Raw genomic sequence first — 27,127 nt, 5'->3', positions numbered from 1 at the left:
GTGGGTAGATGGATGGACGGAAGGATGGGTAGATGGGTGGGTGGATGGGTGGGTGGGTGAGAGGATGGATAGATGAGTGGATGGATAGATGGGTGGGTGGATGGGTGGGTGGGTGGATGGATGGATGGGTGGATGGGTGGATGGGTGGGTGGATGGGTGGATGGATGGATGATAAGGAAAGGAAGAGGAGAGAAAAGCAGAGAAAAGGTGAGGAGAAGGAAAGGAAGGAACATAGGTAGGTAAGTAGGTTGGTTGGTTCCATTGCTTCTGTTTCTCTGGAGAACTCTGATGAATACATGTGTTCTTAGCAATCTAGAGCTTTTAACTGGCAAGATCAGGCTCTTTCCCTTTGCTGTAGCAATCACCAACATTTAAGATGGCACCTGTTTTTCCAGCCTAGGACCCTAAGTGACTATAATGAGCAGGTAAAGCCCCTCTGTTGACTCATAGTAGACAGGTAGTACGAGAAAGAAATAAACTTCTGCTGTTTTAAGAACTGGAATATGAGGATTATATGTTACCAAGCATAATCTCACACTAACTGAAGAGCTGGCTGTTCATTTTAGACTTGAGATGCTAGGGTGCAAGAGAGATCCAGAAAAGTAATAGAACTATAAAAGGATTTCAATCCCATTCCCAGCCCAATGCCAAGTCAATGCACAAGCAGATTTCAACATTTCTCCGAGATGACTGAACCTGGAATGTGTGACACTAAGATTAATTCATGATACAACGCTAAGACCAAGGGCACTAAGATTAAGGGTGTGAGTGCTACCCACTCTAAGTAGTCTGGATAAGGTATAAGAGATAAAAAACAAAACAAGCTGTGGTGGTCCCTTGTTGCTTTGCTACCTTCTGCCCCACCATGAACTGTTTCTCCTCTGCGATGTCTGTCTGCCATGCCACCCTGCCTTGGAGCCAGCTAATTATGGAATGAAACCTCTACACACTGTGAGCTGAATAAACCTTTCACACTTTAACTGTAGGTGTCAGGTATTCTGTCTCAGCAAGAGGAGAAAAGTAGCCTAGACAGACTCGTATGTCCTCTTTGTCATGGGAGAGGTTGTGGAAGGAGATGGAGTACCTCATGGCACGGAGAGTTCCAGGCACACAGCTCTTCCTCTAGCTCCCCAACTTCCCTCATTTGTCCTGGGGGCCTGAGAGTCTCAGCCCCGACTCCAGCCAGCATTGTGTAAACGCATCCAAGGTACAATCTCACTGGCTAAACTTGTCTAGAAAATGCTCAGAGTTCTGCCGAAGAATCTGACCTGAGCCTGGAATGGGAAGCTCGCCAAAGAACAAAAGTTTCCACTACGGCAACAAGAATGTTAAACATGACCTAAAAAAAAATCTTGGTACCAGAAATGAGATGATGAGTATTTATAAGGCAAAAACCAAAGGCCATTCCCTGGTTCTTGTGAAGTTTTCTGCTACAAGGTCAAGAGGACCACAGAGAGGACTGGAAGTAGGGAGAGAAATCCTTCCCTCAAATGCAGAAGGAGTATGTGTGCAGCTTTGGGGGAAATGGCATCACACAGCATTAGGAACCATCTTCCATAGCCTCTCCCATGACAAAGGAGGCATACAGGTCTAAGTCCATTTCTGCATTGACTTGTCAGGATGCATTGGAATAGGAACACTACTGAAATCCTTTCACAGTTCTACTACTTTGCTGGATGTCTGTCTTATACTCTAGCGTCTCAAATCTCAGACAAACAGCCACCTCTTCAGTTAGTGTAAGTGAGATTGTTTTTGGTAACACACACTCATATTCCAGGGCTTTAAAACAACAGAGATTTCTTTCTTTCTCCTGCTACCTGTCTATTCCAGGCTGCTGGGACTCTTTCTTGTCAATGGATACATCCACTCCTCTGACCTTAAATACACTACAGAGGTAAACTCTGGGGCAGAATCAGATGTAACGGGGTCAGATGATTAAAGGCACAATTTAGCTTAGACCAATGGTTCTCATCTGGCGGTGGTTCCCAGCCCTATCTCCACCCCTAGGAACTTTTGGCAATTTCTAGAGAAGATTGGGGCTATTTCAACTGGGGAATGCTACCAGCATCTACTGGATACAGGATAGGGAACATCCTACCATGTACAAGACAGCCTCACACAATAATGAGTTCTCTGGCCTCCTACCCTGGTTGAGAAATGCTGGTTGAAACCAAACCCCTAGTTATAAGGATGTGAAGGCTTAGGGAAAGGGCAGGAAGACCATGTACAGAGCGAATTGCCTCAATAGAAAAAATATATTCAGATACGGATAAACCTAGACTGTCTGTAGCACTGAAGCATCCATCAGGGTAGCCTGGTTCCTAACTGGAGGCAACTGCACGTCTCATTGCTACTCTCCCCTCCCTGCCCGGGAGAAGCCAGCCTGAGAAGCGCAGTGGACAGGCCCCTTATTGAGAAGCTGCCTTTGGATTTGCTAAGTGGAGCAAGGAGCCAAGTGGAGACATGGGGCCGGGGGACAGGCAGAGTGGATGGCTCCACAGGACAAAGAGAGGGGCAGGCTCGGGTTGCTGGGGAGCGGGGAGAAAGGCCAAACAGCATCAGTTTTGGCCGAACCACCTCTTCTTAGAACAAGGACCCCTAGTATTCCATGTCAGACCGTTCGCACTGTCGTGTGATACAAACACCATCATCAGTCTCCCCAGACTGTCTTCTAGTTTACAAAGTTAACAAAGCCCCGTGTGCAAATGGTGTGTGTGTGTGTGTGTGTGTAAATCAGAGCCTGGGGGCTAAATTCCACATCTGAGTCACCAGAGTTGTTCTACATGAAACCCCACAGTCTGCGACACTTGCGGGGCCTCACTGTGCACCAGGTGCAGTGCAAATGTTCATCACACAGCCTCCCTCGATGATCACGGCAGCACTGTTATCTTACAGGAGGGACAGGAGGTCTAGGCAGAGGGAATCTGAGCCATTCACTCAGGGACACCCACGCAATGGGTGAATCTAAGGGTCTGGCTCCAGAGTCCATGTTCTGCCCGTGACCAAGATTAATAACCCTAATTCATTCCATGGGAACGGGAACTCAGAGCAGGAGCTGATGTGAAAAATCACCACCACTTCCTTTGGAATCTTGAGACCAGAGGTTCTCAGATGTTCGTGTGCACCCGGATCTCTGTGCAAGCCTAAGGAAGCCCCAGCACTGGGCTGCACCCCCGGAGGGCCAGGACTGGGGGCCTGTGGCAGGCGTGGGAATTGGCTGTTCTAATGAGTTCCCAGGGGGTGTAATGCTGCTGGTCCTAGAGCCCCCAACACCCAACTACTTGAGAACTGCTGCCCTCCATTTGGAGGAGCCAGATTCAGCCCACTCATCCCGAATCTCTAAGATAGGGCTCCTCAGGTGACATCTGGTCACCATATCAGCTACGAAGTGGCTTCGAATTGGAGCTCATCCTGAGCTTTCAGGCTCATCCTGAAAAGAACGAAGGGAGGGAGGGAGGAGTGTCCTGTGGAACCCAACCCGAAGACTTCCTGGAGGAAGAGCTAAGGGATGCACACTGAGAGCACCATTACGGATTTCCTCCAAGCTGCTCCATGCGCACCAGATAGCAGGGCTCCCTCCCTCGGGCAAATGTGGCTGATCCCCTCCTTGTAAGCGCTAGGAAACGTGCTTGTTTTCTGGAGAGTCTTAGGGAGAAGTGTGTGGTCGGGAAAGAGATAAGCGAGTCTGAATGAGGCAGCCCCGTTGCTGTGCAGTGTAGATCTTGCTTGAGGTTCTCAACTGTCCTGATTCTTAGTTCCCAAATCAGCAGCATGGAGCTCTAACCAGCAGGATCTCCAAGTTGTAAAAACCAACAGTCTGGGAAGCAAGTGTTTCCTACAGTGCCGGCCTGCCACCAAGGCTCAGTAAGGACACAGGTGCACCGTCCAAGGCCAGGGTGACCAAGCCAAGGCCAAGGACAGGAGCCTGCTGCACTGCTGCCCACAACTCACACGGCAGCCACCAGGCTGAACTTGAGACCTGCCTCGTTTACAAGCTTTTCCATGCCGTGCAGTAACCCCATGGTTTTACTGGGCTCGGATCACACCCCAGCGTTTTAGGGCCCTTCTCCCCAGGCTCTGAGATTTTCTCTTACCAAACCAGGCCCAAGACCCCTTTCCACAGACACAGCTCCAAACCCAGCTCCCTGCTGTGCACACGTGGTAATTCTAAGCAGGGGATCAAACCAGGATACATGACTGTCTCACATCTGTGCTTATGATATGCACTCAGCCCTCCTTAAAAATGCATGCAGAGAGAAAAGACCGGGACTCCTCGTGCCAAATGTGAACCGAACTGGGAAGGCATGTTTCCCACGAGCGGTCTGCGGCCAGGTGGGAAGCTGGGGGCCAGGAAGTGGAGAGACCAAAAGATCTCGGCCCCTTTCCGTCCTTCAGCCATGGACTTGTAAACTGATTGCAGTTTTATCTTCTGCTTTTAGGCATTTTCTATAATAAAACTGAATTTTCTTTTTTTTTTTTTTAATAATTGAGAGAGAAAGTTGCTTTTTCTTTTTTTTTCCAACTTCATTTCCTTCTAAAGCTTTTCTTGATTATAACCCTCTCCACATCTACTCTGCTCCCTCAGCTCACGCACTTCCTCTTGGCGGTGGGCCTGGTTCTTGTCCTGCCTCTGAATTTGCCTATGCAGCTTGCTAAATGTTCCTGAGCAGCTTTTCTATGTATGCACCAAGACACCCCACCCCCACCCCAGTAAGCGGAGCACCGCGAGTGGAAGGAGCTGCTTCCTTCCCAGGCAGGAGCAGCTGGCTCATTACCTATCATTCATTCTTGGGGGACCCACACCCACCCCAAAATCTCACTTAGAGGGACCTGCATGCAGTTAGTGGTCCATCCAGATCAACTGCACAGAAAGTGGTCTGTGGGAAAAGAACCATGTGCACACACATGCATACACATGTACGCACACACGTGTACACATACACACACACACACACACACACACACTTACACGGACTCCACACACCCTAAACTGCCTCTCTGCTGCTTCTCCATCCAGAAGAAAATGCCATCCGGTTCATGCCCTTGGATGAACCAGGAAGGCAAGCTCCCCACTTGTGGTTGGAGAGGGGGTGGTGGCTGGAGGGGGGCTGTCGGGGGGCAGCCAATCTACCTCCCTCTGGCACTGAGGCCCACACTTATTTTCCTGGGCGGGACCACGATCCTGTTTCCCAGTGAGAAGAAGCTCACTGCCTGGGTGACACACACTTTCCCCAAGAATGCTTGGCTTCTCAATGAAGAATTCTTGTGTCTTTGGGAATCTTGGAACCAGGACAAGGACTAATGAGCCGCTGGCTCCGGCCTAGGTTCCAAAAGCCTGTGGCGCTCACAGGAGGGAGGAGGGAGGGAGGTGACGGTGTGTTTGTGGCAGAACAGAGGACAGCAGGATTGAGATAGTTTTAAGTGACATGCAGTGCAGAACCCACCCTGACCCCCACAACCAGAGGTCACCATCCACCTCATGGGCAGAAGCAGCAGACCCTAAATAATGCTTGTTGAAGCCAGAGAGAACACAGCAGTAGACACATAGATAGTGGTCGAATCTGTCACAAGAGGGGCTGGTTGACCCGAATCCAGAGCAGTGCAGACAGCATGGGTCTCAGGGTCAGGCTCGCCCTACTTGAGATACCCTCTGTGCTGCTAACTAGCTACGTGACTCCAGGCAGGTCACTGAAACTCTCAGAAGCTCAGTCTTCTCTTCTGTAAAATGGGCTCGCAGCTGCTTGCAGGGCTGTAGTAAGACTGAGGCATGCTGGGACGTGCAAGTGCTTAGCCTAGAGTATGGCACACAGTGGGCCTGTGGGAACAGTGGACACTGCTGGGGAAATAAGAAAAGGAGGAATCTGTAGAGGCCTTGGTGTAGTGGGCCAGCTGCAGAGGGTCCGACAGCCCTGGGCGCTGCCAGGAAGCAGGCAATGCGGGGACAGTGCAGCTAAGCTCAAGTTCCTGCCCTCTACCTGCACACAAGCATGGCCTCTGCCTGTCCTCCTTGTCCCGCCCAGGCCCCCAGGCCTCCAGAAAGGCCGCACCCGCGCCCTGGGTTCTGCGGCCTCAGCAGCTTAAAGCTATCTGGAAGCACACGGGGTTCTTAAGAGCGCCCAAGCCTAGTGTAGGGACCTGGGAGTTCTGAAGCCACAGAGAAAGACAGCCTGGGCACCACCTGGGCCGCTGCTGCCCCGGGGCCCCAGTGACCTGGGCAAACATACCATGGCCCACGGCATCTTCAGCCCTACCGGGAAGGCTAAACACTGATGTAAAACGACAGAAAAACAACGGCAGGGAAGATGGCTTTCTTTCTAAGAGCTCACGTGCAACGGCATCGTGGGGTGACCTTAGGAATCCACGTTCCCTAGGTGTCATCGGAGCAGACTCCCCTGGGGGGACGAGGTGGGGTGGAACTGTCCTTTCATGTCACCCGTAAGTCTCCCAGCAGGCCCTTCATGTCTCCAAGGTGGTGATTTTACGGAACCTCTCCGGGGTGGCTGCTCAGGGTGGCTCTGGGTACAGGGGGTTGGAAGACCCCAGTACTTGCAAGACGAAGGCAGAGTGAAAACAAAACAGACTCCATATGAGGTTCTCACTTTCTTTAGCCATGTGAGAGCGGCCCTGTGGACCCCGCTATAAATACCAGCCGCCACTGGCACAGGACCGGCACACACACACACACACCCAAGACAGGACCCTTCAAATACTCCTTGGGGTTGAAAGTGCAAATTGACATTTCTGAGAATATCTGCCTTGAACAGAGGGCCATACATCTGGGGCCTCGGCAGGGAGCTGGCACAATGTCACCAGGTAGAGGCTGAAGCTGCCCACACCATCGGCCACACGGAGCTCACCACCGGCGACAGGCAGGACTGAGGAGGGCGCTAGGGCAAACCCTTGGGAGGAAATAAGAGCTGCCCAGGTGACCCGGGACACCACGTGCTGAGTCCTGTGTGATTTATGGTGGTGGTCTCTCCGGACAACTGAGAAGAGAACCAGGAAGACAAAGAAGGGGCCGGACCCTGTGTGTTTGTCCCCGGGCCTGGGAGCAGGCTTTTGCGTCCTTTCCCAGTTTATGACTGGTGCCTCTGGGGCAGGGGCCTGTGACTGAGCCGAGGACAGTCCCGACACGAGCTGGACATCCCCGAGAGCGCCCACAGCCCCGGGCACCAGGGCCGGCACCAGCAGCACCTTCGCTAGGGGCTGTGGGCCCCAGAGCCTTGTTGCTTAGAATTTGTATTTTCTATTGACAACAAAGTTTTGCGCTTTGCTTTGTTTTTATTTTGTTTTGCCTGGGATGCTTTTAGAATCAACCTGCTGAAGACAGAAGCAAAGGTTGGATCAGTGCGGCACATGAGGCTAACTGCCCGCCTTATGTGTCTCTGCTCCCCTTCTCCCACCCTCAGGGAGCTCTCTCTCGGAGGCAGGACGGCTCAGTTAAAACTGCCCAGCTTCCCCTAGACACCGCTGCAGTTTGAGACCTCTGTTTAACACAATGTTGCCCAGTTTCTGGGTGGAGCTTTCGTAGAAGCTTGGTAAAGAGAGCCGAAGTAGTTGAAAGCGCTTCTTGTGTTTCATCAGATCCTTCCTCCTACCTGGAATGCAGATGTAAAGATTGGGGGTGGGGTTGCAGCCCTCTTATAACCATGAGGCCCTGAGTGCAAAGACAGAAGTTTCATTCTAAAGAAGATTGAGAGAGAGAAACAGAGAGTGCCCGGGTCCCTGCTGACACTGTGAAACCGCTCTACCAAATCTGCACTGCGTCTGCTGAACTTGTTGCATAAGAAAAATAAAAGCCCCTAGCTGAAAGAGCAACTCTACTCGGATTTCTGTTCCACGTAGCTGAACACAAATTGTAACTGATACAAACCTCAAAAACCACTTCTCTAGGGGGTCCCAGGACAAAAGTGCCCTCGGATAAATGCACAGGGGAGTGGTAGTTTAGAGGACGCAAAGCCAGTGTGTTCCTGCAGCGCTGCCCTGGGCCCTGTGGCTCTGGAGGGGTGGGCGGAGGGAGGAGGGGAGTGTTGCTTCTGTTTCTTTAGCCGCAGGATGGTTTTTCTCCAGGGCCATTGTGGGAAGCTGGTGTTCTATCAGTGAAGTTCAAAAAGCGTGGCAGAGATGGTTGCTGCAGTTTCTTTACTCCTCAACATTCCCTGGTGTCCCCCAAGAACAGCGCATGCAGGTAGCTCGATCCATAGGATACGGGCGATGAGCGAGAAAAATGAAGAGGCTCAAAGAACAGCCACAGGATCTGCGGGCGCGGCCTCCTCTTTCCAAGCAGGGATTGCTGCTGACCTTCAGAAAAAATGCTAACGGGGGTAGCGGCAGACGTAGTCTGAGTGTCATTTTCACGTGCAAGGTGAGCGCAGGCGAAGGCATCCTCAGCTTCTCACACGTCTGTGTCACGGCACTGAGGACTGACACGGGTGTGTGTCACTTAGATCAGGTTCGTACCGGGTCTCCAGTCCAGGCTCTGACCCTCGAGACCTCCAAGTTCAGTCACTTTAGGGAGGACACATCCACGCTCTGGACTGCAGCGTGTTTAGCGACTGATAAAACGGCTTCTTTTAAACACAGAACACAGCACCTGCCCCGTAACCCTAAGTGCCAGGTGCCTTTCCTCTCTGAGCCCCTTCTTGGCTGACCCCTCTAAGCCTCTTGGAGCCAACCAATCCACAACCACAACCCAAAGTACCCAAAAGCTACTACAGAGCCAGTTGAAAGAGACCCTTCCTTGTACCTGATCCTTTGAGCTGTAACAGGTAGAGACAGAAAAGTTGCTGGGTGCAACAGGTTCATACCCTCCATCCACTCCCTGGCCCGCTCTGCTGTGCCTCTCTCCCTGGAGGCAGATGCCTGAGCTTCCAGTGCACAGAGGGATCTGGCCCATGGGAAGGAAGGACGGGTGACCAGAGTTCCAGGTTCCCTCTCTGCTACGCCCTGGGGCTGGCAAGGGGCTGTGATGATGCTCACCCTTGCTCTCACCACATCAGGAGCAGGACTGTTCCGGTTTCCTGGTCTGGCTCATCTCTGGGTGCCTCAGTACCTCCGCTCCTGCCCAATGGCGCTGCAGCAGTCCCTTCCTTAAGCTCTTATTGGTTACACCCTTTGAGGAGTGTTGGCTACTTTCTGATGGGAGCCTGCCTGATACGCACTACATGTATTCCCAGAGCAACTATCCACCCAGGGTCCTTCAAACACATCCCCAGTTCACGTGATTCTCAACTTTTGAATTAAGATCAATTATATGTTGTATAAATAAGCAAGATACAAAAAAGAAAGCCACCCGCCATTCCAGTCCCCCAGGGAAGCACCATTCACTGAACAGGGACTCCCTGTGGTAGCACAGTCAGCTGAGGTTCAAGGGCAGGGTCAAGGCAGAGGTTCCACATGCAGGACAGGGCCACATGAGGCCAACACGGGCACTTGGATTGAGATCACTCTGATTCCAAGGAAGAGGAGCCCTGACAATGAGGCACACAAAGGAGCTGAAGCCACAGCATTTCATTAAGACACTTGAAGAAATCAACATGGCGGCCCTGTCCAGTCAAAGGAAGTGAAGGAATTCCCAGGGGCAGGCACTCCCCCACTTCCGGGCAGCATGTCTGCAAAGGAGCAGATCCCTGGCTATTGATGAATGAAAGCCAAAGAGAAGGAGAACTCTGTGAAGATCAGACAGTGCTGGTAAGAAAGGAAGACTCTGACCCGCTGTGGCAATGAGAACTACTTGAGACTGTTGATCTTCACGTCCTCAACAAAAGAATGTCAGGCTGAGTACCCTGGTCATGTTCTAGCACTTGCTAGAAAAAGTCAGCACCTCCCAAAGAAGGTATAGGAGAGAAGGCTTTTACAATGGGCTCTGGGGAGTGAACCCCAAGCTGTTTTTGGTTTCTGTTACAATGACCCTGTTTTGCTTCTCCCCGGCATATGAAAATACAGCCCCAACAAATCCTCAAGTCAGAAATAAAGCAGCCAAGATGTTCAGCTTAAAAACAGCCCTTATGATGTGCAGGTGGTATCATCCCATGCAGATGTTTGGACAAACAGCCTATGTGGAGATGTCACAGCTATCTAAAATGTCCCAAATGGACCTGGAGTAAGTCACAAGCAACTTCATGTTCATACTTCAGCCTCTCTGGGAGAAGTTTCTCCCCATCTATAAAATCAATTTTATCTAAACTACACAATATTTTAGATATCTAAAAATCATAGGCAGTGCAATAAGCATTTGTGTATCCACAGTCAGTTTAAAAATTAAAACAGTGCAGATATAAATAGCCCTCCCTACAAGGGGTCACCTCTCTGAATTTTGTGGTTATTTCTCAAACACAATTTTATACTCTAATTACATATGCAAATATTTATAAATAAAAGAGTACTGTTTTGCATAATTTTAAACTTAGTAGCAATAGCATTTTTCCTTGCTTCTGGGACTGTGTTTTCCTTCTATGTCTCTTCCTTTTTTTCACTGTATCCCATAGTGTCCTACTGCGTTTGTATATCAAACTACTAGCCCCACTTCCGGATGATGATAGACATTTGGGTTGCTTTTTTAGCTCTGAAAGACCATGCTGCAAGGAATATTCCTGAGCAATTCTCCTTCTCCCATGTGTTAGACTTTGTCTGGACTTACACAGAAGTGAGATTGCAGAATCATAGGGTAAGTGCAGCTTCAATTTTCCTAAATGATACCAAATTGCCCTCTGAAGTGTTCATATCAACTTAATGCTACTTTCAGTGAAACAGAGCTATTTTGGGGTCTACATCAAATACAATAAATATGAACTTTCTTCCAATCTGATGAGTAGGGAGTAGGGTCCCCTTGTGACTTTCATTTAGGTATTTTCTTGATTCCAAGGAAAGTTGAGCCTCTGTTCAGATGCTGATTCTTCTATAACATCACCTTCATGTTAGAACTACACAGCTAAGCTTAGACCAAGCAAAGGAATTTTTTTGTTAAATTATACACATTTGAACAAGTTGGGTACTTCCTTATTCCATCACTGTAAAGCGGGAGGTGGGAAGGAAACACTATGGCTGATAGCAGAGGGAGGGATCCCTTTGCACCCCGACTAAGAGGCAGAGAGTTTTTAATGAGTCATACATTAAGGATGAGGCATCTGATGCAGAAGTTCTGGCGATGCCCAAGCAATGTGGCAGTGCCACCTTTTTTATTCTTGTGATATTGAGGATTGAACCCAGGACCTTTGCCCTGGGCTATATCACAGTCCTTTTTGTGTATTTTATTTTGAGGCAGGGTCTCGCTAAGTTGCTCAATTTGCCCAGGCTGGATTTGAATTTGCAGTCATCCTGCTTCAGTCTCCCAGAGTGCCAGAATCACAGGTGTGTCACCAGGCCCAGTTTGGAATGCCTTTTTAACTGGTTGGCATTGCCTAACAAGAGTTCCGAATGTTTTCACTGTGCATTTCACACGGAAGACACACAACTACCTGGACAACACAAATGGATGGACCCACAGTCAGGCTGTCTTCCTGCTGCAGGGAGCAGTACTTGTTCATTCCTGAGCAGGTAAAATTGCTTCTCCAGTAACAGCAACATAGATTCTTCCGTCGTGACACTCTTGAGCACTTTCAAGCCTCATGTGAGTCCCATCTAGCACAAGGGTGGTGGCAGATGGAGGAACCAGTTTGCAAGTGCAGAGAGCAGCGGCCACATGGTATTCAACTTTCTCATTCCAGAAGGCTTCAATCTATGTTTCCAAAGAAAAGAATTTCTTCCATACAGGATCTTCTTCACCAAGCTTTCATAGCACAGTAATGGTGGAAATAAGAAGACCCCCTGTTCAGGATGTAGAAGACATCTAGAAAATACCTTGGAGCCAGGTATGGTGGTACCTGGCTATAATCATAGCACTGACTTAGGCTGAGGCAGGAGGATGACAAGTTTGAGCCTAGCCTGAGTAACTGAGCAACTTAGCAAAGCCCTGTCTCAAAATAAAAACATAACAAACCACTGGGGATGTAGCTCAGTTTGAAGGCCCTGGGTTCAATCTCCAGAGCCACACATACAAAAAAAAAAAAAGCTAAAGGAAAAAATGAGAAAATACATTAGAACACCTCTTTTCTATGAAGCCTTCCATGATCTCTCCCCTTCCCAAAATGATTTTTCTTCTTCTGCATACTATTGCATTAGCACACCACAGTACCTAGTGAAAGAAGACTGTCTGGGAAATAATAATAAAGATGAGGCAGTACACAATGTGTTCTAGGCAAGGTTCTAAGCATTTTGTATATGTTAACTTTATCCTCCTTTGGAGGCAGGTACTACTACCATCACCGTTTTACAGATAAGGAAGCTGAGACTCAGCTTCCAAGGAAACTCTCCTAGTAAGGGGAGGAATTAGGATTCAGATCCCAGTAGTCTGCTCCCCAGAAACTATACTGGAAGCCAGGATGCCACCCAAACGCTGCTGCTGGACACCCAGGAGTCTGCCAGAGCTTCCTGCTGCTGCTCAAGTGGAATGCAGCTCTGGACTTAATAAGAAATTAATTGCCCTTCCCATCCTTATCTTGGACACCCACGTCAAATCCCTAGGGCCTTGAGGAATTTGCTGATTCCCTCCTTATTTATTAATAAAAGTTCCAGTCCTGCAGGCTGGCTGCATATCCACTGTCACCTCCCTTTAGCAGAACCAGAGCCCGGGAGGCAGAATGACATTTGCTCCTGGACTCACTCCTGGGACCTGGCCCAGCACACAGTGCCCTACACCCAAACCCTTCTCAAATGTCTGTTGAATGACCACAGCCACTAGCAACCAAGAATTACACAGCACTCTGCAGTGTACCGAGCACTTCCCCATGCCTTCCATCACTCAGAGGCACCTCTGTCCTGTTTCCCACAGGTCACTGTCAATTCCATGTTACATGAGGCCAAGACTGAGGCTTAGAAATGCTCAGTCACTTATCACAGGTGAGTCAGCTAATCAGAGGAAGGAAAGTAGGGACTCAAATCTACATCCTGATGCCCAGTCTCCTGCTACTACTAAAGCTGATCCTTTTTATTCTGTCCTTGTTGTGCATGTACACCACAAATATATATACATAGGCACATGCAACCAACTTCTCTTTCGGGACCAGTGGACTAGTAATCAGCTCAGAAAAGGCAGAAAAAAATCTAAATTCAGCTCTTGTTCTCTGCACATGAATGGCTATGTTTGAGAAGGAGCAGACACATGGATGGATGGGGCACATAGTCAGCATGTATTCCAGGAGAACTGACTGTGCCCATCCCCAAGCTGGGTTCTACTGATGCCACAATGGTCAAACCACCAAGCTTGCCTTCCAGGAGCTCCACTGGAAGATGAATCTCGATAGTAACTGGATCTGGCAGAGGAATCACACCTTGGCAGAGCCCCCATTTGAGCATGGAGTGGTGGGGGGAGTGAGAATGGAAGTCATACAAAGCCTGTCCCTGTGCAGAAGAGACTGGAAGTGCATTTGTCTTAGTTACTTTCTCACTGCTTGAATAAAATACCTGATACCTTTAAGTTAAGGAGGAAAGGTTTATTTTAGCTCCCAGTTTGTAGAGGTTTCGGTCCATAGTCAGCTGGCACCAAGGCAGAAGCATCAAAGAGGAGAAACAGTCCATGGCAGGGTAGGCAGGAAGCAGTGAGACTTCCTCTTCTTCCCCTTTTTACTCCATCCAGGCTACAAACCTATTGGCTGATGCCACCCACACTCAGGATGGGTCTTCTTTCTTCAGTGACTCCATTGTCCACACCGAGAATTATGCTAAACCAATCAGTGGGCTGATCCAGTATCCCACACCCATCATCCAGTTACTTCCCAAATCCCCACCTGTATGCACATGAGGCTTTGGAGGGACATCTAGGTATAAACCGTAACAGCGTCATATCAGGGCAAACTACAGATAGACATGTTACATTTCAAAGGAGTCAAAAATGTTGTGTGTAGCCATAGTGAGCAGGACAGCAATGCCCACTCAGCCTTGCAGGAGGACAGCATGCATCCCCATTTACCTGGGACAGCCTCCACTGACTAAAGCCCCCTTCACACTTGAAGAGCCCTGGTTTAGACAGTAAATTATATTGTTGCCCTTGCCCTCCAGGAAATCCGTGACTCTCTCCAACAGCCCCCAGCAGGCATGCAATTTGGCTTCCCAAGGTCACTGAGCTGCCTTCTTTCTGCTCCTTTGGCAGACTTTCTCTTCTCAGTCACCTCCACCCCATATGTTACACAGGTCTTAAGGCACAGCCCCCAAGTCCGTGTGTGTCTTTGTCTTCAATTGAGCACAGAAACCAAAACAAGTCACCAGGGACCCCAAATTCATCAGCTTTGGATTCAGGCACTCCTGTTTCATATCCTGATCCTGACAGCTTCTTCCTATACGCACTCTGGAAAGTTATTAAGTTTCCTCAACCAAGCCTCAGTCTTCTCATCTGTGACAGAGGTTGATAATACCTGTCCGGTGGGATTGCTGTTGAGCAGCGAGAGGCACAGATGAAGTGCAAATGCCAAGCTCAGAGCCTGGTACACAGGGGTGCCTCTGCCACAGGCTTCTAGAACATGTGAGCTCTCAGACAGAAAGGGTGCGGGGGATGGGAGGATCTCAGGAACCGCAGAATATGCCAAGCTTCTGGCCCCTGCACTATCAAGATGTATCTGCTTCTTCATCCTTAAAGACAGCGAGAAACACCAGGCAGCAACCCCTTCATCAAAATGCTTGGCAGTACCTGCAAAAGCTGAACATACACATTCCAAGCGGCCCAGCGTGTCCACTCCCAGGCACACACCAGCACAAATGCATCCGTGTGTTCACACAACAGGTGCATAAACAGTCACAGCAAGGCTATTCACAACAGCCCCAAACTTGGAAAGCGCCCAAATGTCTAGCAACAGAAGAACAGATAAACAAAGGGTGCTGTAGCCACGCAATGGAATATTACAGCACAGTGAGATACATCATCTACAGACACACAAGTGCCGACGGTGTGATTCCATTTCTACGAAGTTCAAGGACAGGCAGCGCTAATCCATGGTGTTGGAAGTCAGGCTATGGAAGGGAGTAAGTAACCAGACGATGGTGTACAGGGGGCTCTCTGGGGAGGGCGAGGGGGAGGGGGACAGGAAGGGCTCAGGGGTTTGCGTTTCTTGAGCTTGGTTCTGGTTACACAGGTGTGTCCGTGCTGTGCAAAACTGTTGAGTTATACACTTATATAGTCATATTTTCTGAATTATATTGAACTTCAGTAAAAAGTTAATATAAAAATCAAATGTTAAGGAGAAAATTTTAAGAAAACATATTTCTTTCTTTGGTAGAGAGCTGCACAGACTATAAGTAGGCAGTAGATACTCAACAGAAAGCAGAGGGATGCCTTACTTAATAAATGTTTGTAGGGCTGTCACTCTGTGCCAGACTGGATGCAGGATGCTAGGAAACACAGCATCCTGCCTGGTCTCCCTCCCCCTCCATCATCATCATCAATATCACCTGTGCCAAGGCCAACATTTCTTAGTGCTTACCATGTGCAAGTCGTGGCTTCAAGTATTTCCTTCCTTTTTCTTTTTTTTTTAAAAGAAAACCCACATAATGCATTGATTTTATCTCCATAAGAACTGGTCTTACAGTTGAGGGAAAAAAAGCACGAAGAGACGAAGTGACAGGTGCAGGGTCACAGAGCTAGCAAGAACCAGTCAGCTTCTGAAGCTGTGTGAACGTAGCAACTGTTTGTTCACCACCTCTGCCAACTCAGCCCCCCTTTGGGCAGCCCTGGGCGCCAACAGCATTGCCTCAGCAGGGCAGTGGGGACGGTAAAGCATCGATTGTGTGTCTCTGAACGACAGAGCAGTTCCCAGTGCTATCACTGGGCAGCTGCCAGACTAATGCCTCACAGTGGGAGAGAGTTGATGAATATATTGATGGAGACTAAAAAAGAAAAAAGAAAGAAAGAAATGTCTGGTCCTTCTATTGCCCAAAGTCCACAGAAACTCTGAATTTGTTTCAGACTAACTTCAAAGCTGCCTCTGGGCCCTGTGGAAATATTGACAGATCTCCCCACTGACCTAGAATTGCTCTTTCCCATCCCAGCCCTGGTCAGGGTACTTGAGGCCAGGGGTCGTGGTGTCTGGGGGGAAACGGAAGTGAGTGTTGACACGGCCCCCTGGGAAGGTGGTCAGATGCTGAGCTGTGAGCCTGGATCCCCGAGCCTGCATATCAAGCATTCATCACACAGGCGAGCTTTTCTTTGGCACTCAGGCGGGGCGATCAGTGTACATAACCTGAGAGGCGGAATGTTCAGAGCGCAACGCCAAAGACCACTTGTGTTTAGGACAAAGGAATAAGAAACAAGCACCACATGGAGAAACCAGTTTTGGCAGAGAGACCCATGCAGGCGTAATGTGAATACTCAGCCGGGCAGGGAGGAGGCTCCCAAGGGCCAGCAGGGTCCCCTGAGACCACCTCCTTCGTCTCAAAGAAGCCTGAGGAAGGTGGAAAGGAATTCCCAAGGGTCAACATGTCCAGTCCCCTGCTCCAGGTTGGCCTTTCACAAAGCCACCTGGTCATGCTTCCACCTAGATACATCTCTCAGATTAGCACAGGGTAGGAGACAAACCAATGTGGCCATAAAAGTTAAGACATGAGCTCACTCTGCCCAGTGAGGACACAAGTCTATTTGCAGAAGAACCGGCTGAGTATCACCTGGACAGACACCAAATAAAGCATGGGGAAACGGCACTTTTTCATAGTCTGATGAGCAATGATCTAGAAAATAATGACTCCTCCAAAGCAAATTCATATGAAGCAGAGACACCTTACAGAGCCGTGCCGGGATCTGTGCCAAGGACTGAGCAGGCACTGGCCGTGTCACTGTCTCGACGGACCTGGGAAGCAGAGGATGCTGTTGTCCCCACTATGTGGGGGAGAATACTTGAGCACACACGAGGCTGGAAGGTAAGTGATCAATAGCAAAGCAGGGTCCTTGGGAGGTGGGCTCTGACACAGACCACAGGGACAGAAGTTTAACCCGAAGGACTCTAGGGATCAGGGCTTGGAGAAAGGGAGGGAAAGGCAGGAGGCAGCTCTGGGAAGGGTAGCGGGGAAGAGGGCCTTCCACGCAGCCTCAGAAAACAGCCTCCACTGACCCCATAGGGAGCTGGAAGCTGGATCCCCATGTCAGGGCACACGGGCCAGGACTGCAAGGCTGCCCCAGCCATTGAATGCAGGTGACTGGGAGGGCCAGGTGGTCAGAGGTGACCATGGCAGGCAAGTGTCTACACTCCAAGCTGGACGCTCAGCCCTAAACTGAGTCTTGCTGGCACAGCCCAGTGTCTATGACACAGGGATTTGGACCTAGCCAGACAATATGATTATACCATTATACCACACTGCCTGAATCGCCCCATGGGGACTGTTCCGACGTAACATGTCAGTCTTTGGCGCCTCCTGTTGTATCACTTGCACATTTAGTAGTTGTGGAGACCCAGGAAGGCGAGGCCAATGGAGGGAGGAAGGAAGACCGTGCTGTTGTTTGGACTTTAAATGTCCCCCAGCGCCCCACATGCTCCCTAGCATGGCACTATTGAGAAATAATGGATCCTTTAAGAGGAAGAGCCTAGCAGGAGGTCTTAGGTCCCCAGGGCTGTGTCCTTGAAAGGAAAAGTGAAAACCCAGCACCTTTCTTTGTTTTTGCAGCCCAGCCAAGCAGCCACTACCTGCTCCCTGCCGCAATCTGTGGCATTTCCTCAGGCCCCAAAGCAACAGGGCCAACCCATCATGGACTAAAATCTCCCAAAGTATGAGCCAAAATAAACCTTTCTTTCTTGTTGATTACCTCAAGTATTTGTTATAGTAGCAGAAAGCTGACCAACACAGGCAGCCATGAAGCCTGATATCCCACACCTTCCCTAAACATGGGGACATATATGGTGTGTAGTCAGAGCCCACGGTGATCACCAGGCCGTGGGCCCCCATCACTCAGCCTACAGGCCAAAGCAAAGTTTTCATGGGTGATGTAAGATACTTGATCAGGAAGACTCAGTGTGATCATCTAGGATATAACCTCATCTAATAATGGATGGAGGAGGAAAGGAACATCCTAGCCAGCAGAATGTGACCTCAAATATGTAATCCCATGTATGTCTAGGCATAAAGAAATCAGAAAAATTAAAAACAAATTCAATCCATTGCAGGGATAACTGTGACATAGAGTCAGAGCGAAGAAAAGTATGCTGCAGAGAAACATGCGCAATAAGCCTTGGTGTCAGTGTCAACCATACACCCAAGCACATCCCCTCCACCCCTGTGTACACAACTGTGGGTATTTGCATGAACAAAGGAAAAACTAACCAAGGACATACTAGTAGGCTACTAACACTAGCTTCCAGGGTGGAAGGGGATGTGTGATGAGATTTCTGCTTATCTTTGCATGGCACTGATTCACTGCTTTCATAAGATGGAACAATCAAATAACAATAGCTTTAAAAAATTATCCACATAGCATCACGTACGTAGTGGGGGCCCATATGAAAATACTATTTTGTTTTCTCTTCTCTGTCCCCTTTTAGGAGGCACCCCCTAATTGCCCATTCAGAGATGATCCACAGAAATATTTACAGAATTTTATGTGCTTTCTCCATAGCCATTAAAAAAGAACTTCACTTGAACATTATTCCACACATGACATACTGTAGGTAAATACAGGTACAGCACAGATATAGATGTAGATATAGATAGAATCTGCCACCAAAACAAATCTGTCGCTAAAATCTATAAAAACTCTGCAACTCATTTTGTAGCAAATAGCAAAGTTGGGGATTATCTGCTGTTTGCTATTATCTGTGACCATGCTTCTGGCTTCTTCTATGCTAATAAAAACGGACCATACCCAGCCAACTCCCAATTATCTTGGCACATATACATGAAAAGCCCAGCGAAGCCAAAACACAACTTTTCACCACATCTGCTGACAAGAAGTCAAGGAGTTGGGATTAAGTTTCTTCCTTCTTGCTGTGTCCCTGGCTACTCCCTGGGAGAAGCGTTCCAGATGGTAGAGGCCACCAAATAGTGGAGGGATGAGGACAGAAAGTGTCCACATAGTCTGTCAACTGGGGAGCTCTTGTCCACCCGGTTGGTTAGGGGTGGACAAGCACAACCAGCTCATGGAATTCCATCAGCTCCTGGGCAATCCAACCAATTCCAGCTCATGGAATTCCATCAGCTTCTGGGCAACTTTTATTCATTTTTAAAAGGTTAGCGCACTCTTGGGTTGTTGAGTCAAAGGTCTAACAGACGCTCTTTCGTTATCAGGTACGGATTCTATGATGTAATCTAACTTTTGTGAGCTCCAAACACATAGATGGCAAGAAGGAGCCTTGGTCCTTCCTTGGCTGTAATGCAATGTGTTAAGTGTCACAGTGGGGCCATGCACCAAGTTCCTGGGGTTAAGGAGGGAAGTGCAGCTGTGAGAAGCCTTGCAGAGGATATCTGAGCAAATCCAAAGGATGACACCAGAAAGGCAGGACTGGGAAGGGTCTTCCAGGTAAAGGGAATCATGTCAAGGGCACAGAGCTGGGACATTGTCGTAGCTGGAGTCAATGCCATAAATCCTAAGCTACCACTTGGGGACTGGTGGAAATTGCCAGCAACCACAATTGGCTTGTTAGGAGCACCCCCCTTGCACACCCAGTGCATGACCTGTGCTCTCTTGTAGGGACACCTCACATCCCAGAAACCTCACACAAGTCTTCCCGACACCAGCTTACTTAAGCTGATTTTCTTCCTACTCCAGTACCCTATGTTACTGGATTTTAAGTTTGATTTTAGTCTACTTGGTTTTGTCTCCATTTGCCTAGTTGCCAGAAAGTACCACAACCGTTACAGCAGCCTTGGATCTCAGCTGAGAGTGACAACCCTCCCACCCATTCTGTGAGGGAGGCATTATTTTATTGTAGTCCCCATTTTCCAGATGAGAAAACTGAGACTTGCAGAGTATAAGGTACAAGGTCTTACACTGGGTAAACTGAAGAGTCAGGAATCACACACAAATATTTCTGACTCTAGAACCTGTTTTTTAATGACCATGCTGTCGTGATTGTCCCTAAGTTACTATGCCTGCACTCCTATGTCTGAGATCCAGAAAAGACCAAGAAACCTTTTACATAAGGAGCCAGACAGTAAATATTTTCAGCTTTGTAGCCCGCACAGTCTCTGTCACATCTATCCTACTCCACCACTATTGCATGAAATCGGCCAGAGGCAATTCATAAAGAAATGAGCATAGCTGGGTTCCTATAAAACTTTATTTTTAAAACAGACTGACAGGCTGCAAAATCCTTAGCCATAGTATTTTGTTCATTCACTCACTCATTCATTCATCCAGCCAGTGAGAGTCTTCCCTGAGCCTGGCTCTATTCTGGTGTTATAGTTTATGTCTAGATGTCCCCCAAAGCCTTATGAAGTCATGGGGCGGGCTTCTAGGGTTTATGATTGACTCCTGGTCCAACGCTGGGATTATGGATGTGAGTGCTACACCCGCCCTGGGGCGGGTAGCCTGCATAGAGTGTAAGGGAGGGAAAGAGGCTTGCTTGCCGCTCCTCCCCTTTTGCTCTTGTTGCTTTTGCTGTCTTAGGCTGCCTTGGTCTGCTGCCTTTGTGCCATGCCACCCTGCCTTGGAGCCAGCTGATTACAGACTGAAACTTCCATAAACTGTGAGCTAAATAAACCTTTGCTTCCTTAATTTTGGGTGTGAGGTATTTTGTCTCAGCAATGAGAGAAAAGTAACCAAGACACCCAGGTTCTGGGGATACAGAGAGCCCCACCAAGCATAAATCCTGGCAAGACCTGACCTTTTGTTCTGCCTATGCCTGACATCCTCGGTACTCACTTTTCACTCTTCCCTTAGATCACTGGTTCTCTACTTAGACTCAGATCATCTAGGGTACACACAGAAGTGCAAGTGCCCACACTCCCTGAGATTCTAATTTAATTGGTCTGGGGAGGGTGTCCCAGGTAGCAATGCTTTTACAGGTTCATTATGTGATTCTTATGTGCAGCCTGCTGACCCGCAGATGAACAACTATTTACCTGCTATGTGAAACAGGGTAGCTCTTTGGAGCCCTCAGAGTTTGGGCTATAAAACGTGGCTAATACCAGCATCGTGGTATTGTTATGATGTTTGAATGAAATCATTCAAACTGTAGAAGTTAGACACAGGGGGGAACCACAGTCCTTAGACAGCGCCATTGTTGCTGGGTTACGTTAGGTGCTGCCTCACAGAATTCTTTCAGCCAAGCTCTGACTTTGATTCTTTGAAGCAAGCCAGTGCTTGGGATTTTTCAAACAAGATCTATTTCGAACTCTCCAGTGCCCAGGTTCATGGGTGAGCAAGTGCTGACCTTTCACTTACTCCAACAGAAGGTCACGTGGGGCTGCCTTGGGCTCGGCACAGGGAGCGCTAATCCGTGCTCCACTTTGCGTTGAAGGTCTCCATCTCCAGCCTGAGCTAGCTGACCTTTTGGGCACTGTCCCTAAGCCTCAAATAATTGGCTTGTTTACTTCAATTTAAGGACAAATGTCCAAACCCATGCGCTCTTATGAGCTTAGACCTGAACACGGCAAAGGAATTAACATGGCACAGAGAACTGAGCAGCTCCTCGGGCCCTTTTTGTGTAGGATTTCACAGCCAGAACAGCCCCAGGAAGGGTGAGTAGTTATTTTTCTCATTTAACATCAGAGTTCTGGTGGTGCCAGAACTCAAATCTTGGTACATTTGATTCTAAAGCTCTTTCCACTAACCATGGAGAATCCTACAAATCGTTCAGCTCCTCTTAGGCCAAGATTTAAAGAGAAGTAAAACTGCCTAAAGTTTTACGGGCATCTTTCCTTCTCCTCCTCCTCCTCCTCACGGCTCCTGACTCTTCCAATAGCTCGGGCAGTACCAGCACAATGATGCCCAAGTTCAAAGCAAAGGCACCCCCTCCCCTCCAGCATCTTGACTGTGCAGTTTTAGAACCTCATAATGCAATGAAAAACAAACAAACCAAAAAATGTGCAGAGAGAGTTGGAGAAATAAATGCTGCCAGGAGGGAGGAATTCACTGACCCCCCAATCTGGGCCATCTCAAGAGAAGTTGGCCACTGACTGTGCCTCTTAAAAGCTGAAAAGTCATCCCAGGTCACCGTTAAAGAGAGAGCTTGAACAAAACAAAAACAAATGTGATCTTCGAATCTTAAATGTCAACTTGAAGGATAACTTAGAAGCTCTGGGATGGGCCCAGAGGACCTGCAGCTGCTTGCTCAGGCATCGGAGTTGCCTTTTCTCTGGTACTGCCACTCCCCAGGATAATGTATCAAACGGAGGTTTGGGGGCAGCCCCCACCCTTACCCACCAGAGCTGTTTATGGTGGCTAAAGTTCCAACTCTTTACGACCCATCACCCACCCTGTCTGTCCTGCCAGTCCTCCCCAATGTCCTGGGGCTGATCCCTGCAGACTCCATTGATTCTCAACTGTCCCCACCCCAATCCCACTTGCCTACCTTCCCTCCCTCCCCAGACAACTCCCACACATGGGTGGTTTCCAGGCCAGACCTCCAGGGGCATTCGCTTGGATAATCAATCCTTACTGGTCACTTTCTCTAGAGGAAGAAGAAAGGGTGACCCGAGTCCTAGGACCTTCAGCCATTGGCTCACCATCATGGAAAACATGAGGCAGGATTGGGGGAGGGGTCCTTTCCAAACAGCGCTACTCCTGATGAGGGAAAACTTTTTCAAAATAGAACTACCATAGTCCTCTTATTGGAGGTCTGCAGCACTCCCAGCTCTGTTCTTAGTCCTTTGGCATAAATGTCACTTCTGTCACAACCTGGTTCCCATCTTCATTTTACAGATGAGGAAACTGAAGCCCATGAGGGCTGGTGACGTGTCCCCCGGCTGCTAATTCACACGCGGGTCTCAGTTGGCTCCCAGCAGCTCTGCTCAGAAGTCTGCACTCTCTCTGTCATGCCAGGCTGTATTTGAAATCCACAGCTAAGTGACACAGGGTCCTTGACAGACAGTCTCTGGCTGTGTCACCAGCTACCAAACCTATGGACACACCCCAAGTTGCTCTTTCTGCTGGTAATTCACCCTTTGGAGCTCACGAATGCCTGAGGATGTGTCTTCCTGAATCTATCTGATTCCACAGAGGACAGGAGCAGCCCAGCTGGAGCTGATGGAAGGGGCCACCCCGAGGAGGCTCAAGGTCAGCCCAGGTGGCAGCGCTGGGGAATCTACCCCGGGTCTGGGGTCTGAGCTGGGTGAATCATCCCCCAGGGCAAACCCACCAGGGTCGAGATCGCCCTGACCCTCAGGAGGGATCCATTTCTTTCTCACTCTCAGCTCCACCTGTGTGGGACAAGGGCATTTCTGGGAATCCTGCTCCAAATGATTCCCTCTGCCCCTGAGTATTTAGTCTTCTATTTCTAAATAACGGGCACGAGTGAGGGCATTGAAATCTGTTGCTTCCATAGGCTCCACTAAAATCGCAGAAGAAAGCCTCCCCCTCCTTCATTATCTCTGTGCTTTCCCTATCACTTCTGCTTAGTCCTTAGCTCCTTCTCCCTGGACAGGAGTGGGGACTTTACCCTGTGCAGAGTTAAGCATGCTGGGAGGCAGGGAACTGGGAAAGAGAAGGACTAAAGAAAGTAAGCCACAGTATTTCCACCACCACCACCACCCCCACTCTCTCTCCAGCCAACAGCGCAGGGCTTCCCATTGGTCCTGCAGCTGCCTCCACCTGAGTCCTGAGGCCCAGGAGAATTTCCTCTCCTCTTTTTGTCCTGATGGGGGCACAAGTATTCCCTCGGCATCCCAGGATCTGCAGGAAAAGTTCTGAAAACTCAGCTAGGAGCCAGGAGCCAGGGTGAGAAATTACCAGGGCCCCCGACAATAATAGCACAGTTGTTTTTTTAAAGGAGGATGTGGGGGTGGGATGCAGTTCCCAACACAGATGAAGGAACGGGCCCTTTATGCTTCCACGCCCAAGGCCGTGACTGCCACAGCCGTGTATGCATAAACGCACGTGCACGTGCGTCCCGCGGGGATCCAGCCACCCCTGTTTACACACACCCTTGTTCACACTGCCCCGTGGGATGACTTCCTTCCTATGGTGCTGCAGTGGGCGAGACACTCCTGAAGTTAAGCCAGTCAATGTCTGACATTGCAGTCTTTTATGGTGCTTCCCTGGGGGTCAATTTGTATAATTTCTAAAAATCCTTCCCAAATCTCAACTTCCTGTGGGTCTGTTTTTATTTCCAGATTTCCTCCCTATCCCTTCCTTCCTTCATTTTTCTAGGACCCAGGGAGAGAGAGAGCCCAGTACTGTTCCTCCCACCCAACTATCGTCAGTTGGCTTCATTGCAAAATATAAAACCAGGGATCTGGAAGAGCAAAGCTGAAAATCCAGGCTCTCGGCGCGGTCAGGTCACTTGTTTGTGGATCCAGCTACTGACACAACACTCGGGGGCTGTGCTCCGTGCAACCCAGGGCTGACAGGTCCCCGTTCCTAGAGACACCTCACAACCCCTCGCCCGGCCCCAGTTCCCTGAGTCCTAGAGAAAAGCTCAAGCAAGCAACTCTGTAAACTCACAAGTTAGGAAACACAAAACCTGAAGCCTTTTAGGGATGGGAAGATGCTTGTCTTCCCATGTGAGCTCCAAGGAAAGTCTACCGGCAGTCTGCCCTGAAAAGATGTGATTTTTTTTTTCCTCTCCACCTACCCAGGAACTTTCCCAATCCACTACAGAACTGTGGGAGAAGTGGCCACAGCAGAGAGAGAAGAGTTAAATCAAGCCCAGACCTCAGCAATCTGTGTTCAATTTTGATAAAAATCTCTCTCGCTCCCCCCACAGCCCCCCTTCCTCCGTTCCACAGCTCAGACACGTCTCTTTATGTGCGGAGTTTGCATCTTGTTTGGTGCATTGCACACAACGCTCCCAGGGAACCTGGCACCCACCCTGCCGTGGGCACAAGTGGCAGAGACATCCATCCCTCTCCTGAGGCAGGGCTGGACCCAGGGCCACAGCGTCTAGCCACCATGACCTCCTCTGCCTCCACCATCTCATCCTCCTTCCCATTACCTGCTGCCAGTCCAGCTTCTTCCTCCCCTCGCTAAGCCAGAGTCTCACCTCCTGGGAGGCCAGGGCCGGTGCCTGGCCTGTGGCCACAAGTGCTGGGGTCCCGGAGCTGGGACCCTTTGCGGGGATGTTCCCTCTCTGCTGAGGTCTAAGGTCCCACTCCTCTGAGATCAAGATCCCAGCTCTGCTGCTGCCCTGCCTGCTGGCCAGAGGCCAGGCCTGCAAGTGGGAGCAGGGGACTTGGGAAGACTTCTGTTCCCCTGGGGTGAAGGCACAGGCTGGACAGGGAAAAGCCACTACCAGGACACTGTGAGCTTGGGGACCCCCATCTGTGTTTTAAAAAAATAATTGTAAAAAAAGTTTTCTCAGGACATTTCCTGTGTCCAGCTGTCCCAGGGCGGACAGACCGGCATGCAAACACACGCAATCACAGCTTTCCACACGCACAGGGCCTGGGAGCCCAAGACCGGGTCAAGGCTCCTTCAAACACTTTGGAGAAACAAAACATCCCGCCCTCCTCGGAGGTGCAGCCTCCCCAGCCCTGCTCTGCATTCTCAAAAAAGTAGAGGCCAGGAGAGTGCAGTGGGGCAATGCCCCTCCAGATCCCCAGCGCGAAGCAGCAGCAGCAACACCTACCCCGAGGCCCCCATGGCTCGGCTCCGCGCTTCTCTCCAGCCCAGTCCGCAGTCCGGGCTCCGCAGGCTCCGCGCTCTGCTGCTGGGTCCTCGCTGCGCCCGCCTGCCCGACACCACCGCGGCTCCCTCCTCCCTAGCTCACTCGCTCGCTTGCTCGCTCGCTCTCTCCCGGGCCGGCCCGCCCCGCTCTGACGTCAGGCGTTTCCAAGCGGGATATTTATGGCAGGGATACTCTGAATTTTCCCTAGGTGCAGTCCTGATCGCAGGTCCTGGAGATTTGTAACTTTCACACTTTCAACCAGGACAGAGGGCCAGAGGGGAGCTATTCAGCCACTTTGGCAAGGAATCTTCTCGGGGGCTCCCCGTGTTTGGGGAAGGACCCTTGTCAGGGTCAAGGAGGCAGAAATGGCCACCAGAGGGGTGAACGTCTCCTGCACCCCTCTGGGCAGAAGGGGAAAGCTGTGGGGTAGGCCAGCTTGGTAACAGAGGTCAGGCATTAAGGGGTTCCCTCCCTGCCCCTGTCCAGTCTGGTCCCAAGAAGGTGCTGGACAAGACAGCGGAGGGCTCAGGCACCGCAGAGCAGCTAATTAGAAGCCCTGGCCCACACCCTAACAACTTTTCCATTTCTTCTTTGGGAGTGTGTGTATAAAAAAAAGTTTATTTTTATTAAATTATGTTCCACACTCCCTGCCTCTGTATCGCTTTTCCAACTCAATGCCAGTCAATTCATCTTACTTCATTGCTTATACAGAGTCTGAGCCGTCTACAATAGCTCTTATTCATACTTTGAAAAATTGCATTTTGTTTTTTTGAAACTGTGATTGTGGTCCATCGCCTTGCCTGGGCTGGAAACTGCCTCAGTCTAGGGCAACTGTCTCCTCTGTGATCTACAGCACCCCGGGGGTGCATGTTTGATCTGCTCCGTGTTCCCACTCTTGGGAGGCAAGTGGTGCCCTTTCTGGGTGTCGGCCCATACAGCACTTCTGGTGCTGACGTCTGGTTTCCGGGAGCCCCGGATATGTGATTCTCTGCCTTGCTGAGTGAGCCCGCAGCTTGACAACAGAAATGGCGAGTTTTAAGGGCCACCCTTCCAGAGAAAAAGAGAGGGTCGTGCTTTATTCTTCACAACTCCCAAGGGCCAGAGAATGAACTTAAAGATGGTATGCATGAGATGTAATGTTTTTGGGGAGCTAATACACATGGGGAGAGAGAGCTGATACCCCCTTAGTGGGAGTGGGCAAGGAGAAGTGAAAATCATCACTGCTACTGTTTATATCTGGACACTCATAAGCAGGGCTTTGGGGAGGTGACTGGATCATGGGGTGTGACACTCATCGGTGGATTAGTCCACTGATGAATTGACAGCTAAGTGTGATGGCGGGAAGTGAAGCCTGG

The 27,127-nt window shown here is 49.6% G+C and overlaps 1 protein-coding gene across 2 annotated transcripts in view; it reads right to left on the bottom strand.

Moving 5' to 3' along the window:
- Daam2 (dishevelled associated activator of morphogenesis 2) overlaps positions 1 to 25,883 on the bottom strand; it is a 111,201-nt gene extending 85,318 nt beyond the window's left edge. For both annotated transcript variants that reach the window (XM_005389656.1, XM_005389657.1), the window contains exon 1: positions 25,734 to 25,883. The gene's annotated coding sequence lies outside the window, so the exon portion shown is untranslated. The remainder of the gene's footprint in view (positions 1 to 25,733) is intronic.
- Positions 25,884 to 27,127: the final 1,244 nt, after the last annotated feature.

This window comes from Chinchilla lanigera, unplaced genomic scaffold, assembly GCF_000276665.1.
Source record: "Chinchilla lanigera isolate Chin_1 unplaced genomic scaffold, ChiLan1.0 scaffold00036, whole genome shotgun sequence".
NCBI classification, from domain to species: domain Eukaryota; kingdom Metazoa; phylum Chordata; class Mammalia; order Rodentia; family Chinchillidae; genus Chinchilla; species Chinchilla lanigera.
Note: the sequence above shows the minus strand (reverse complement) of the source record. Positions and strands in the feature narration are given on the sequence as shown.